This window comes from Agelaius phoeniceus, chromosome 2 (assembly GCF_051311805.1).
Source record: "Agelaius phoeniceus isolate bAgePho1 chromosome 2, bAgePho1.hap1, whole genome shotgun sequence".
In the NCBI taxonomy this organism is placed as follows: Eukaryota; Metazoa; Chordata; class Aves; order Passeriformes; family Icteridae; genus Agelaius; species Agelaius phoeniceus.
The window spans coordinates 107,692,092-107,705,051 of record NC_135266.1 but is presented as its reverse complement, the minus strand read 5'-3'; the positions used below and the strand labels follow the sequence as shown (position 1 = coordinate 107,705,051).

General features: G+C 38.7%; 1 protein-coding gene across 3 annotated transcripts in view; it reads right to left on the bottom strand.

Moving 5' to 3' along the window:
• ROBO2 (roundabout guidance receptor 2) overlaps positions 1 to 12,960 on the bottom strand; it is a 1,034,237-nt gene that overhangs the window by 940,016 nt on the left and 81,261 nt on the right. The gene's annotated exons all lie outside the window — the stretch shown is intronic.

Below are 12,960 nucleotides of genomic sequence, written 5' to 3'. Positions count from 1 at the left end.
ATAACAGGAAAAGTGCTGTTCATCAACTAAAGGATTCCCCAAGGAACGCCTTTATTTTTTTCCTGGACTTCCATCATTTTTCTGAACAGTTACAACCCTGCACCAATAGCCTGCATCATGGAGTTCTAAGACACTCTTGGATAGGATTGGAAATGTTGCTAGCTTTACATTCAAGGAGTCAAAAATCAATGCGGCTTATAAAAGGCACCAAGTTCTATAAATATTAATTACAAAAAGATTTTTCTTTTTAAAATTTTTCTATGTGAAGACTAGCAGGTCAAAAGACTAGCAACTCAAGTGGACTGAACCAGGAGAGCTTCAGAGCACAGCTGAATGATGCATTTACTACATGTGAGAATAAAATGAGCCTCCCCACATGTGGATGTGTGCCAACTCCTAAGTTACACCAAGAAGCAGCACAGCTAGGAATAGGACTCCATTTTTCAGTTTCTCCTCCCTGCAGAAGAGAAATTCTGCAACTAGGACACCAGGAAGTAATTAATCACTTTTAGTGTGTCTTTAGCTAATACATCTTCTAAACCAGCTTCTGCCCAAAAGCACTATAGTCCTGCCTTGGCTGCACCTGTAGTTACAGTGACAAAGAGGGATCTTCAGTTTCTACCTTGAATACAAGAATTTTTCAAGTCTAGTCTCTTCCTGTATATTACATTCTGGTATTTCATTGATTTTTATGCCAATATGTTTAAAGGCTCAGATTCACCATTAAGTTACACAGGAATGTACGGGAGCAGCCACATTGAGGTCTTTGGAAAAAGTAACATTGACAATCAGCATCAGCCAGGGAATTTGTCAGCATACTTCAATGTGGACATCAGATGCAGATAAATTATATTTAAATGCCTTGCACACTCCCAACACAAGTGACCCAAGGAGCTGAGCTAAGCAACTCTTCTGTTCTGTGAGGAAAAAGCAGGGTAAACACTATGCTGTGCTCTCTGAAGGCAAAATTCAGGTTAGTGTAAACCCTCTTCAGCTGATCTCATCTTAGACTTTGATTCTAACACAAGATCTAAACACAAGACTCCTTTTTTCAGGGTTGGGCCTAAATTAACTTATTGAAAAAATAGCCCATGTCAGCATGCTGCTATTAGTGCTTTAAAGGTTAGTTCACCAAGCCACTTTTTAATGAAGGCAAAGTGCATTTAAACTTGGATATCAGGCATTCAAGAACAATTTCCTAATGCATAATAATTAATTTATTCAGGGTGAAATTTCAGTATAGTTACCTGAAAAATGAGTTCCAGACAGTGTTGAATATTCACTTGCTATACAAAGGGACACCACAAGCATTCAGGAAAAAACCAAATAGTCTAATAGTCTGTTTAGGAGACAGATCCCATTCCCAGTGAGCATGCTCTTTTCCAGACTCACATAAAGGGCCATGACACAGCAGCTTCTCATCTCTTCTTGTGTACCAGGCTGAGACTGCTCATGTGCCAAGAATAAATTTGGTTAAAACCCAGACCATTTTACATCTACTACACCATAGCTTTTAATACTCAGTCGTGCTTAAATAAAAAAAAAATCAATTAAAAAAAGAACAACAAATCAAAAAAGCAGGGATTTTTCTTGTTGTTTGTGTGGTTTGGGATTTTTTGCTGGTGGGAGTGTTTTTGCTTTTGTGTTTGGGCTTGTTTGTCTTCCTCCCAACCATATAAACTGTATGCTAGATCTCTGAATCCATCTTCACACACCTACTAACGACAACAAAACTAAGCTCCAAAACCAATGAAAGAAAGATTTAGAAGCAGGTATATCAGAAATAACTGTGGCTGGTGTTTTGGCCTCACTTTAAATAAATTCTTCTCTTTTTCTGGATAGCAGGCATGGCACTAGGATGCATCCAGGTATTATCAGCTTTTTCTGTGATCTGAACAGACCTCCTGGTATCACTCATTTGCCAGGCTATAAACCTCAAGGTTCTTTTAAAATGTTTCCTGCTAACATTTTGGAGAACTCTTCAAAGTTAGTTTCTTTTTCAAGTTATTTTTCCATCCTTTACTATTATATTTTTTAATTAAATGAATTATATTAATCAGAGCAATAAAGTGTTCTTTGAAGAGTTTTATGACCTCTTCAATCATCAAATTATGTTCTTCATTTAACAGCAAGGTTTCTCCCAATAGTCTTACATTTTTATATTGTTCTTACTGTTTAAGTGTTTGCTAAACAATGTTTGCAGCCTATGTGCCCAAAATTTCTCTCAACAAAGCAGAGCCTAGGCTGCACCAATTGTTCTGTGCTTTTCTAGAAAACCCTTTTCCTTTTTATAACTGGAGGACCTAGGAGGGAGGAAGTGCCCAAGGTTTAAAATATGATTTTCCTTGCATCAAACCATTCATAACCCCACCCCAGGAAAAACATGATGCAAATCTCTGTAGTACAAGAAGCAATTCCTCTGAACACTTTGCAACAGACCGTTTCCCTGGGGTCTGTTTCAGAAGGCAAACCAAAACTTTCCTCCATGTCCCTAAAAGTCACCTTGAGCAGAGCTCAAGCTGGATAATAGCATTCCCCACTATTACCTGCTGCTCCTCCACTTTTCTTCAGCCCCCACTCCCACCTGCCTCTGCCAATACACCACTGACATTTTGACTCATGCCCTTTTAGTTCCCTCTTCCTATACATGGTCTTGATTTTTAAGTCACTTGCTTAATTTTCTAAGACACTTCCAGATGTATTTGATCCTGAAAACAGTAGTCATTAAGGGGTTTGATATTCTTGGGTTTTTTAGGGTTGAGTTTTTGTGGCTTTTTAAACTGGTTTTGGTAGGTTTTTCATTTTCTGTGAGGTATTTTTTTGGAGAGGGTTTTTTTGGTGGGGTTTTGTTGCTAGTATTGGTGCTTTTTAGCAGGTTAAGTTCCAAAACAGAAGGCTATTTCACCTGAGGCCTCAACAAACAGAAAAGCACAACAGTTGCCTGCTCTCCATACAGATCCACCTGTCTAAAACAACCACCAAGAGAAGCTGTCTCCATTGCTTCCTGATGCACAAGTGTTGCAATCAAAACAATCCAAGCCCCATTCCTGTGACACAGTTGCCTAAAGAGTTATTTCCCATTTGATTTTCAAACAAGAGTCACGTGAAGTGACAGATAGTAAAACATAGTATGGTATCTTCTCCTGGACCCACTTTAAATTTTGAATCTACAGAGAATTAAGAATGAAATTTAAATGTCAAAGTGTGTATCTTAGAAAACAAAAGGGTTTGTGAACTCCTAAAGACAAAAAACCCACTGAATATAAGGTATTTAAAAGCATTATTCACTTTATAAGTCTACATTTGGAAGAATAATTCAAGATGTAGGGGAAGCACTAAACAGAATATATCAAAATCATTCTAAAACACTTGAAAACTTCAGATATATTCTTTATATTTACTCGAACTGTTTCCAAATGCCAAATGTTTGGCAAACTTAAGGAAGTTGCACTATTCCTAAATCTAAAACTGAGCTTGCCCCTAGAAAACCTTACAAATTCTTCCAATTTCAAAAAACCTTCTTCTATCTTTCATGAGGAGCTTTGCAACAGGAAGCAATCTTGCACCAAGCCACTCTGGGATGGGTCAGAAGGGAGTCTGACCCTATATCTCAAATGACAACTCATTTTTCCTTCACCAAGGCTGAAACAACACTTATCTGTTGGAGCAGCATGCACCATTCTGCCTCAGCCTGCCAGGTCTGAAAGGATTACCTTTAAATATAATTTTACATTCAGAAAGACTGAAATACCATGGTTTTTGGGGCAATTGAAAGATTTCAACTTAGTTAACATCAGCTTAGATTTGAGTATGCTGTAATATCATTTCAGAATCACATACTATTTTTTTTTTTGTAAGGACCTGAAAAATTTTACTAATTTTTAGATTTCAAAGTTACTCAGTCTCCCCAGAATACCACCTTTTTGGATGCCTGTCTCAGCACCCTGACACTGAGCACTCAAATGCAAAGAAGCAATTGTGCTCTCAGTAACAAGAAAATCTAAAACCCATGAGAATGAGACTTCATCTTCTGCACAATTTACTTGTAACATGAAAAATGCAATAAAAAGAAGCAAAATTATTTTCAAGTCGAGTTACAACTGACTTCATATGACAGAAAAACACCATCAATAGTATTTCACAGAGCAGCAGAAACTCTATTCCTTTCTATCTGAAGTACTAAATCATGAAAGCTAAGGTTTTGGTTTAAGACAATTTAAGGGGGACACTAAAATGAGTTACCTACCGTTTAGTTTAACCAATCCCTTTCCACCAAAAAGGAAAAAAAAATACAAGTAATGATAAGTGAAAAAATAGCAGTTTACAAAAAAAAAAAAAAAGGTGATTTTTAGATCCCAAGTTTTTAAATGTTATTAACCCCCTGGGGAAAAAAGGGAAAAACAGTGGAGAGTAAGTGAAGTTCCTCAGTCAAGGGCTAGAATTCCACTCCACAAAGCCCTTAGGGAGAGAGCCACAGTTTGGAGCACAGATAGATATGGAATGCAACAACATTTTGGGGTACCCAGGATGGCAAACATCCCCTCAAACCCATGTCTGCTGCTCCCCTGTGTCCGTGGAGCCTCTTGTTCCCCCAAAAAGGGCCCTGCTGTTCCACAGGCGCGGTGGAAGGCACAGTGTACTTGGCAATAAGGGTGCTGAGCAACAACACCTCCCAAATTTAGCTGTGCTAGTGGAAGACATTATCACATTATCGCCTTCAGCTGTCTTTTCTTGCCACCCTTCTGCAAGAGGTTGCTGCCCCCACAGCATAAGCCAGGGAAGGGAGCACGCTGCTCGCCTTGCCCACACACGGGTGCCAAACTGGAGCTGCTGCCAGCTCCCACTCATGGGTGTAGCCTCCAAAATCTGCACTGCAGCAGAAGAGGTGCAGATCCAGATCCCCAAGAGGTTGGGGGGGCTGAGCTGTCCCTGTCAGTGCTGCTGGTGTGGCTGTCTCTGCTCTGTGACAGCTTGCAAGGGCAAAGAAGACAAGCTTTAACACGTCTTCCACCCGCAGACCTTCCTCATGAAACAGCCGTCAAGGACTTTCTGTTTCTGTGAACATCCTCTAGCTAAAACACTTCTTTTTGTAACTGGTCATGTCAACAAAAAGGCAAGATGGAGGGATTTGAAGGCTAGTAACTTTTTAGTGTAAGTTGGCATTTGTATGGGTATTTCCTTAGCACCAAATAAAGCCTAATGAAATCAGAGCTAATCAAATCTGAGTTTCATTTGTGATCCTCAAAACCCCAGTAGGCTTCCTCTATTATATTACACAATGCAATACTATAACTATGATAAATTATATGCTCCTACAACAGTCCATACCTGATAAAAAGAAACATCTGTAAATATAGTAGAAATTTCTGGTTTTCTAATGCAAACTAAAACCTAAGTTTTCCCATTGATACTTAAATTTTAAAGACTTCTGTCACTTTTCCTACTCAAATAGATTTTATTAAACTGGAGCAAGGTCAGCTGCTGCATGAAATACACAGTTGAGTTTCCTCCAAAATATATATCACAAAAAGAAAACTCGAATGAAGACTTACTGAGAAGATATCTTGTCATATATGCTTGTTATATTAAAGAAGCACTGTAGCATAAACTTAATTAGTGACTGTTAAACAACAAACAGATGTAGTCACTCCAATTTTGCAGGTGGGTTTTTCAATAACTTTCCTCCTGAACAACCTGTGGTACCTGCCCTTTCCCCTACACACATAAATGGTATCAACAGCAGAGTAATGACTATGAGTTAGGTGGCTACTTATTTATTCTCCTTAACTATTCACAAATGCAGTAATGGCATGGAAAAATCAAAAGAGAGTAAACCACACTTTTCATAAAAATCTGTTTTTTGTCTTTTTAAAAATATCCTCCCTTTCTTCCTGGAAGAACAAATTTGTAGATCAGTTTTTAATAAGACATTGTTGCTTGGATCCTGGAAGCAGCCAAGAGACTGCAGCTGTAAGAGATTCCCCTGAAGCTCATTTTGAAATTGAAAATATTTACCAGAGAATTGAAATAATATAATGGGGCTGAAAGAGATTTATCTATTATCTCTAAAGGATGCAATCCTAAGTAGACCTTTATTTATTTCCCATCAGTCATGTTGCCTTATCACTCTGAGAAACGCAGAATAAATTTATTTTAAAAAATCTCAGTCTCCCACCATCCAACTATGCTTTCAAGAAAGCAGTCTAGTACATACATATTGATCTATCAACTAAAATTGTATTGTTCTTGTCTAGCAAGTTTGAGACTAACTAGTCCCAAATTTTCATTTGGAGATGGAGGGATGAGGTTTTTCCTGCTGTTCTCAGAGAGGAGACGGAGAAATGTACCACAAGTACCTAAAAAAGTTCCACCACACTGTGTGAAAACCCAGATCTGCTAATAGGCAGGGAGAAGAAGGCATGACTGCCTTTTTCCAGGCTGTGATTCCCTGGCAGCCACAGGCAGGCTCCCAGCCACTACTGTGATCCTTTCTATCCCAAGCACTTAGCTGCCAGGAGCTCTTTGAGTCTGCTAAGCCAAGCTCCTGACACAAAACTCTGAGTTCAGGTTTGCTTTCTGCTCACTCAGTGAACTGAAATGGCTTTTTCAGGGTCAAAGAGGACAGAGTGAAAGGAGCAGAGGCTGCATTAAAGGTCAGTGCTTATTCTTGGCTTGTGCCATTTGTGGGGTGATGGTCACATCCTAAGCGAGCACAGATAGCAAGGGGTGACACAGGATGGGAGGAGCCCATGGCACGGCACACAACATAATGCACTCCAACATTGCTGCTCCCCAGATATGCTTTTTTTCCTATTTCTTGTTACATTCTCTTGTTTTCTTTTAAACAAACAAAAAACCCAACAAAACAAACAAAACAAAAAAAAAACCCCAAGAAAAACACAAAAAACCCAAGCAAAAATGGGGGGAAAAAAAGAAAAGAAAAAAAATGTAGGTGCAAAAATTTCAGCAACACACCTCGCATCAGAATGTGATCTCCCAATCTGATGCCCAAGGCACAGCTCAATACATTTTTAAATAGTACGTAGCTAAGTGTAAGTACATGGTCCATGAGGTTAGTATGAATGTGTCTTGGATTTTTTTATTTCCTCATTCTGTAAATGCCCTTTGCTTCCAGAACTGGTTGAACTTTTGCTAGGCATGGAGGAACACACACCTAAAAGAAACCAGTTGAAAACATAGATGTCATCCCCCAGACTCCAGGGACATTGTATTGAACCTAACTCCCTACAGAGAGGTTACCAATAAATTCAGATATTGTGTTTGTGATGTATCCACACAGAGCAAGCTTCCTTCACCTCCACTACTAAAAACATTACTGCACTGCAGGAAAGATTATTCTGAAAATCTAAAAAAGGTTGTGCTGCTTTTGACTCCTACCACGACTTCTGTTTGCAGACACTCTGGGTTACTCATGGCATCCCAACAGCAATCCCCAAAGGCTGAAAGCACAATGCACTTGGGCCACACCCAAGGAACATGCATCCACGCTCTGCAGCCCCCTGCAGCATGTCTCATGTCCCCTGCACTGAGGTCCCTGTCCCAAGGCACAGGAGCAGCAGCCAGGCTGGCCCCAGGCTGTGCCATCCCCCAGGAATGCTCAGGCACCTCTGGGAAAGCATCCAATGGTTTGGTGTGGAGAGGACCTTAAAGCTCGTCTAGTGCCAACCCCCATTGTGCCAAGGACAGGGACACCTTCCACAAGAGCTACTTCCAGCTTCATCTTGGACACTTCCAGGCATGGGGCTTGGACCAAAATCATGTCCTGACAGTTATAAAGTGAACAAATCAAATGCCTCTTCTCAAGCTATAATTAAACCATATTTTTTTGCTAATAAAGACATGTCTTGATGCCCACATAATAACAGCAAATTCTACTTTGGTGAGTTAAGTTTGGGGTTTCTTTTTCCTTCTTGCTCCTCCTCTTAAGATTTAAAAATGCTTTTCCACATTTTAGCCATCTTCAAGGCCTGATAGTTAAAGGCAGAGATATCCCAGATATGTACAACTAAAGAGCACCCAGTTAAGTTCCCTCCATATTTTATTTAATTCATTCCAGGTGAGTACAATTCAGAGAGGGCAGGGAAAACAACAGGACTGAATCTGGTGCTTTTATCTGCAGCTTAATTAGGGCTTTTATGGTACACAGGAGTGAAAAGCACTGATGTCTCACCAAAACCCTGCAAGCACTCAGCAGTCAATTCAGGAGCTGGTGCACTGGGTGGATTTTATTGCCAACAATTAAAAGCACACCAATAGCTACTTTCAAGTAGGTGCTTTGAACAAACACACACGGGCCTCTCAACTATTGTTGGCTTTGATTCCCTGCTAGATACAGCCTTAACTCCCATGTGTGGAAATCTTAGAGCTTCCTTTGCTGAAAATGGAGATCAATATCAAACTACCACTTGAGAAGAGGGTTGCACTACAGATAATCATAGAGGAGAAACCAAGAGCTCAAAACGGAATTAAAACCAAGCATTTTACTAAAATGGCTACACAGAAAAGTTACCAGTGGGCTACTGGGAGAAAACCATTAGGAATTTTTCATCTTAACTACTTCCCCTCCCATTGTATTAAGATTGCCACTTATGGTCTTTGAGAAACTCCCTGCTCTTAAACAAGCTTGGTATTTCTCATTTGATACCACCAACATACCCCAGAAATTTCAATAGACTGTTTGGAAAAATAATTTAAGATAGTGGGGGAAAAACAGGGGAAGATCAAGACTCTGCAATCTAGTAGCAGGTGTACTACAAATTTCTTGGGGCAGCTCCAGGCTAAAACCCAACCCTCCCCACCTCCCCCTAACATTACTCAGCCCAACATCTTTTCCCTCATCAGGTTTATCCTTATCACCATCAATAATAATTTTGTGCACAGCAGAAGTATCACTAGGCTTGTAATCACTGCCAGGCTCCTCTGGCAGAAAAATCACTCTCTGACTCTAAGAGCTTTAGTGAGGCTGTGACAAGCATGGCAGTGATATGTTGACAACCATTTTGAAATGTAAAGAGCTTGTTATGGACATACACTAAAAGAAAAAGCCATTTACTTTTCTGCTTTTCAAGAAATATTATTCCTAGTTAAGTCAGTTAAAAAAAAAAAAAGGCTTTCCATCTCTAGCAAAGGAGAGCAGTCACAGAAAATGATGAAATGTGCTGGTAGAGTATTGTAAAATAATGTGCCTAGAACTAAATGATTTTGGCTACTGCACTGCAGGTCCAGGAGCCAACACAGATTCAGGAAGGAACTGAGGAGCATCATAGGCTACAACAGTCACTGTTTCTCTGCATATTTCAGACAGAAAAGGCAAAATAAATATTAATTCTATCACAGAGTTGAGATATGGGCCACTACAACATTTTCAGAGTTTCAGAAGAAGCACACATCAAGATATGAAGCCTGTACATCCTTACATATTTTGGCTAAGAAATCCTAAAAATCTGTCATTTCTTCCAAATGAAGTAGAAGAAAATTTTAAAGCTATACTGAGGCATAAGATCTTATTCTGTCCTGCATGTTGAACATTTAACAATACCAACCATGAGCCCATACCATCAAAACCCTTCAGTAACACTGCAGGTAATTATTTCTGATTTACCACAGTTGGCAGGTCCTTGCTGAGCACAGCACAGTGTAACTCGGTTTTGGAGAATAATCACTGGGATAGTTATGGGCTTGGGCAGTGCAGAAAATGTGTAAAAACTGGGGAAAAGTATCAAAGGTCCATCAGAGGTGTAGCTATGGCAGAATTCATCTGCAGAGCCAAACACACAGAAGTCTCTTTGTATTGATGTATATTTTGAATAGAAGGCAGTCTACTACCCTTTGTAACTTTCCTTGCAAAACGTTCAGGAAAACAGATTTCCAAATTCTCCAAACATACCCAACCTAAACAATAACAACCTTAGCGAAAGATACTTCTAAAAAATCTAAAAACTATTCTTAAATTCCATTTTCCTTCATTTCAAAAATACAACTAACACCAAGCCAGATAGAGAAAAAAAACAAACCTTTCTCTTTCTTCTAATTTCTTAAATTTTTGGTATCCCAGTGGAAATAGTATTGAACATGCAGAAACTCATTATACCACAATTAAAAAACACTTTCATTACCTATTTCTCGCCATATGTTCAAGTAATTACAATCAGTGTTAAAATCTTGTAATTATAGTTTGCAAAAAATTAACTCTATGACAGACACTTCTTTGCCTCATATTTTAGTAATGCTAGTTATTAATTATTTGCAATTCTGCAATGCCTAAAGGCCATTTCAGTAGGAAAATACATGTAGTAAAAAAGAGAGACCATGAAGGATCTTTTTTAAAAACTGGGCTGTATTTTTCCTAAATCCATCTCATCTAAGATCAGAGACATCAATTACCATAAAGCATTAGTAAAGGGTGAAGTTAGATTCTAATATTTCCACGCTTTGCCACATTTAGTTTGAATTAATTCTCAATTCTCTGACTTTAATACATGAAACATTACAAGGACTTATACCCTTAAGGCTACTTAAACTGCTACATTTCTCTCCTGGCCCTTAACTCTGTTGGGACCTTTTCTTCAAATTAAAGAAAAATGTCAGTTTTCTGCATACATTTCCTCATTTTTTTCTTCTGCTTCTTTAAATTCATATAGTATTTTGTAAGAGCTATAATAAATAGGGGAGGGAAAAAAGCCCAATCTCCTGAATTTGTACCACTTTAGAATCTCCAACAACTACACCTATTCATATATCTAGCACTGCACTATGCCATATCAACAATTATTTATTTTTCCATAAACAAATGGAATTAACTTTCACAGATTCCCTAGCAGAATCAAGAACTCACTTATATTTTTGCACTCTAAATAGTAATTAAAAAAAAATCTTTAGTGAAGAAAAAGCATCAGTGTTTGGTTCTAATGATCAGATTTTTTACAGAGAAATCCTTATGACATCTGGATTCATATTTCACTATCTTTGTTTTGTACAGATGTTAACTGGTAATTTTTCATGGTGGACAACATGATTTTTGCAACACAGCAAAAATTAATAATTAAAAGAGTTTCTAATTTTTAGCACATACAAATTGTTCCAGAGAATGAAATCCCCTTCTATTATGTCTGACAGTTTTTCTAATTCTTATCTAATATTTATTTAAAGTATCTGCATTCCCTCCCCCCACACCCTGCCAAAAAGTCAGTTAGAAGACTTATTGGCAGGGTGTGGATGCTGTTTTAGTCTTAAATAACAAATGTCCAGGAAGAAATTTCTTCTAACTTTTTTCTGAATTATTTAGTAAAATTATCTTAACATAAATGCATAAGATGGTTAGCAAAAGTTACCATAACACCTCTGCAAGGACCAGATGAAATTTCTCTACAGTTCAAAAAATAAAGTAGCATTTTCCAATCTGCTTAGTCTTAGAAAATTGTATCCTATACATTGGCCACATATTGGCATATTCCTGAACACTCTTCTGCTGATTTTCACCACATTTCTAGCAGACATACTCTTAAAGCTGCACATTTACAAATGTTAATGTAGTATATAAGGTCCAAACACAACAGAAACGACAATCACTTCAAAAATAAAACATGTTCCAAGTTTTCCATCCTGAAATGAAGAAGTTAACCAAAGCAGTATGAATTCACTGAACTTTCCAGAAAGACACATTACTACCAAAACCTGTTCTTAATGATGTATGATAATTTTTAGTCATGACCTGATTCTGCAATCCTCCTGAACTCTGAACTCACAGCAGCTCTGGGAACAAATTTTCCTTTTCAGGCTTCACAAAAGATCCCTTGAAAACAGTTTAAAAATTGAAGATCATCAGCTAAAATTTAAATTCTACCCTACATATCTGTTATCTAGGCCTGAAGGGTAAGAAGCAAGATACTCAATTCTTAGCAGACACACCTTAAAGACAGCAAAGGCAGCACATTTAAAAGGCACCAGAAGTATTTAGTGCATTGTTCCAAGATGCAGAATACATGAGCCTAGTCTTGTGGTTACCTTATAACAAACTCCAGTTTCACTGTGAAATTAATAATTATTCACTATACCATGCATTTAGGTTTAATACCTTCACATGCATGAGATTTTAAGTATTTTTCTATTAGGTCTAATTTTATTTTCCCTTGGGAGTTAACTTTAGAAGCAGTTATGAGTGTTCAACACCCCAAAATGGGACTCAGGAGACCCTTCTAAAGCAACAAGCTACACTAAAATGAGTACCAAAGAGGAGCAATATTCCAAGGAGGAAGAGAACAATGGTAGGGATACAGCATGGAACAGCACAGCATCACTGCATGGCTTGACTCTGAGATCATCTCCTGCCAGCATGGCCAGGTCCACTGCAGCTCTTGGACTGAAACCATTTACTGGGACATTCATTTCCTACAGAGAATTTCTCAAGCACCTCAGTGCCTAGGTTTTGACAGATGAAACTCAGTTCCTGAAGTCAAAGACATCTCTGGAAATTGAAGTCTAGCATAAACCTACCACTGCAGCTCCTGGCACTGCAGATGAAATAAAAATAGGGAGCCGCCTGAAGGTCCCTGTCAGATTCCATGGCTGCCAGGCTTGTCACCTTTAAAGAACAGAATCTGTGATGGGGAATACTGATATTTTGGGCTTTTCCATCCTCTTGCCCTAAGTAGAACTTGCCCTTCAGCTATTTGGTCCTCACCCTCTCAGACAGCAGCAGGATGGTTTGTGACTTTAGTAGATGGTTATTGGGTTCTTACATAAGAAAAACTGCACAGACAATCAAAGGGAGAGCTCTGGAGGGCATTTGAATTGGTCCTCCACAGCCAGGTCACCCATTTCAGTGATACCATAAGGCCAAGGTTAACTGGGCAACAGTGTCAGAAACACCAAATTTGGGTATGGATTTACTAAAACTGGCACCAGTGGGGGAAAAGTAATTATGGATAGGTTAACTGGGTG